Here is a 3,174-nt window from a genome sequence, read left to right on the forward strand (position 1 = left end):
GGATGGCTGAGGTGGAAAGGGAGCTCTGGAGGTCGTCTCAGTACCCTGTGCTCCAGCAGGGCCACCCACAGCTGGTTGCCCAGGTCTGTGTCTAGATAGCTTTTGAGTATCTTGAAGGATGAAGATTCTACAGCCTTGTTGTGCAACCACAAGCCGCTGTGCCCATGCTTGATCACCCTCACAACGAAAAAATATATGATGTTCAGATGGGGTCTGCTGTGTTTCAGCTTGTGCCTGTGGCCTCTGGTCCTGACACTAGGCACCACTGGGAAGAGCCTGGTTTACCTCCTAGGAGAGATGCTCCAGTCCCTTCAGCATCTTCATGGAGGTCATCACATAGAAAAAGAAGGTGACAGCAGGAACTCAGCCTTTGAAGAAGCTGCTTGAACATGGTTGGTTTGCGCACGTGAACACCCAACAGTGAGAAAGGGAGCAAGAGGGGACATCTCAGCTCTCCCGGGAAGGACTGCCCCAGCAGGAGGATGGGCTCCTAAAGGATAAAGCCTTTGCCTGAACAGGGGCTTGAACCCTGGACCCTCAGATTAAAAGTCTGATGCTCTCCCAGCTGAGCTATCCAGGCTCTCAGTTGGGGTTTTCGGGGATGCTCAAGACAGGCAGCGAGGACCCCACTTCACTGTGGCACGGGAGGGACAATGTGGGGACTTGCTTTGGCCTCTTCCACCCCAACAAAGCGACCACAGCGGAGGGCATCCTCCTGTGACGAGGAGCTCCACCGGGACCAGGACCCCTACCCTGCCCTGGCAGGCACAAACACGAGGTTTGCCCCGCTGGGGGCAGCCAGAAGCCAGAGCGACAAAGGAGGAGGAGGGGGAGAACGACGAGGGTCTGGGCGCGGGCCGCGCTCGCAAGGGACCGGCCCTGGATGCGCCCGGGGAGCGCTGGTGCCGCCAGGATGCGCCGGCAGCAGCGGGAGGGATCTGGGAGCGGCTGGGAGGCCCCGCCGGCTCCGGGGGTTCCGGCCGCAGGAGAGCAGCGGCAGCGGGGCCGCGCTGGGGCCGGGGCCGCGCTGGGGCCGGGGCCGCGCTGGGGCCGGGGTCGGGGCCGGGGCCGGGGCCGCACCGCGCTCAGCGCCCTGCGCTGGGGCCGCGGCGATCGCGGCTCGAGCCCGAGCCCCAGCAGCAGCTTTGCCGACAGCCAGGCCTTGGTTTGCTCTTCTCCTTCTCCAGCCCTGCAGGACGGGGCCCCTCTGCTCCAGGGGAATCCACCGGGCCAGCCCAGTACCCACCAGTGCCCTCAAGCCCCACACAGACCCAACCGCTCACTTCATCCTCCCTGGGAGAAAGACAACATCTTCCCATCATTAGAGCTTTCTTGAAGCCAGCCCACTTTGCTGGAGCTCCATGTTCCCATCCTGACCAAGCTGGAAGGCAAGCCTCCCTGGAAAGGCTGTGTGGCTTCCTCCCTTTCCCACAGGGTGCAAGGAGGTGGGAGGCAGCAGCTTTCTGCTGCAGAGTTCAGCCTCAGAGAAGGTACTGTAGGAAGGATTTGCATGCAGAAGATCAAAAGGCCACACTGCGCGTGGGCTGTAACTCCCTCCACAGCATCCTCTGCTCAGCACCAGCCCATTGCCCTGCTAGAGCACACTGGAAAGGATGAATCACACTGGGATGACTGTGGCACAATGGGAAGGCTGGGACAAGCCCATGAGCACTTGGGTTCTGCTCCACCACCAAAGTTCAGCACCATTTACCTCCTCTGAAATGCTTTCCTGTGGCCACCCCAAAAAGGAGCAGCTCTTCACCGTGACTGCATCATCAGGTCCCCAAAGGGAAGGTTTGGTCAGACACATGGCCATACTGTTCTGCTGACTTTCTGCAAACACATTTAAAAAATAAAAATTAAACCCCACAACTTTCCCATCTCACAGCCCCTTCCCAGGCACAGCCCTACACGTGGTCCTTAAGGCAAACTGAAGCATGGAGACCATCCCCACTGCCCACAGCCCCAACCCCACACAGGCAGCTCTGCCAGGCTGACAGCCAACAGCAGTGATTTCAAGGAGAAAAGTTAAATTATGCCATGATGAGTTCTGGGCTAAGCAGGCATTCCTCAAGCAAGGGTCTGCCTAGAGAGGGGCTGGAGGGCAAAGAGCCTGGTAAGGGCAGAGGATGGGGCAGGACTCAGGGTGAGCAGAGATTTCTTTGAGCTCCTGTTCATGCTCATAGAGGCTCCTCAGGTTTCTATCCAACAAGTAGAGCATAATGAAGACTCATCTGCAGATCCTTCCTCCCTTTAGTCCTGCACACTCAGCTGGTGCCACCAAGCTCAGTCCAAGGGTGATGCTGAGCCCTGAGATGGGATGAGGAGCCCCCATACCCTCTATATAACCTTCTCATCTCCACGGCCAGTTTGTTCAGCTTCATCTGTGAGATTAGTAAGGCTTTCCTTGGGCACACCAAGGCTTGGGAGCACCAGGAGACTGGCTGAGTGGGGGCGATGAAGTCTGCCAGTGGAGTAGGTGAGGGTTGTGTGGTCACATGGAGAACATTCCTGCATCCTCCCATGGATTCGTAACGCTTCCCGACGAAACATAGCACAGAGACACTTTCAGAGGAGGCACCATGGCTGCGAATTGCAGAAAAAACTGAAGCCGGGGTGTCACCCTCTTCTTCCTCCCCATGGGGCTGGACTGTGCTCCAGGGTCGCTAGGAACCTGCCAGCAGCTCCCATCAGTGCCCTAGTGGCAGCATCAGCCCCACATGCCAAGGGCAAGAGGAGCAGGAGGGAGCAGGCAGGGAGCGCTTAGGGAGCAGGAGGGTCAGGCAGGGAACAGGAGGAGCAGGCAGGAGAGCAGCAGCAGCAGAAGCAGGCAGAGAGCAGGCAGGGAGCAGGCAGGGAGCAGGCAGGGAGCAGGAGAAGCAGGAGGAGGGGGCAGGGAGCAGGAGGAGCAGGCAAGGAGCCGGCAGCCCCGTGGGGTCACCCGGGGAGCACCGTGCATGGGGAAGTGCACAACGCCAGCACACAGCAGAGGGACACCAAGGCACCAGGAAACTCCTAAATCCACATGCCCGCTCTGCCGGTACCCCCGAGCAGCACCCTCGGGTCACGAAGAGCCCCATGGCACCTCTGGACTTCATGGCATGTCCCCAAGGCCAGTCCTTCGTCCCTCCCCGTTCCTCCTCCCCTGTCTGCAAGGGCCAGCCTCCTGCAGTT

The 3,174-nt window shown here is 59.4% G+C and overlaps 1 non-coding gene across 1 annotated transcript; it reads right to left on the reverse strand.

The window, feature by feature from the left end:
* Positions 1-507: 507 nt before the first annotated feature.
* TRNAK-UUU (transfer RNA lysine (anticodon UUU)) lies at positions 508-580 on the reverse strand. Its single transcript has one exon. It is a non-coding gene; the product is annotated as a tRNA-Lys (tRNA).
* Between the last annotated feature and the right edge of the window lie 2,594 nt (positions 581-3,174).

Source organism: Lathamus discolor, chromosome Z (assembly GCF_037157495.1).
Source record: "Lathamus discolor isolate bLatDis1 chromosome Z, bLatDis1.hap1, whole genome shotgun sequence".
Classification (NCBI taxonomy): domain Eukaryota; kingdom Metazoa; phylum Chordata; class Aves; order Psittaciformes; family Psittacidae; genus Lathamus; species Lathamus discolor.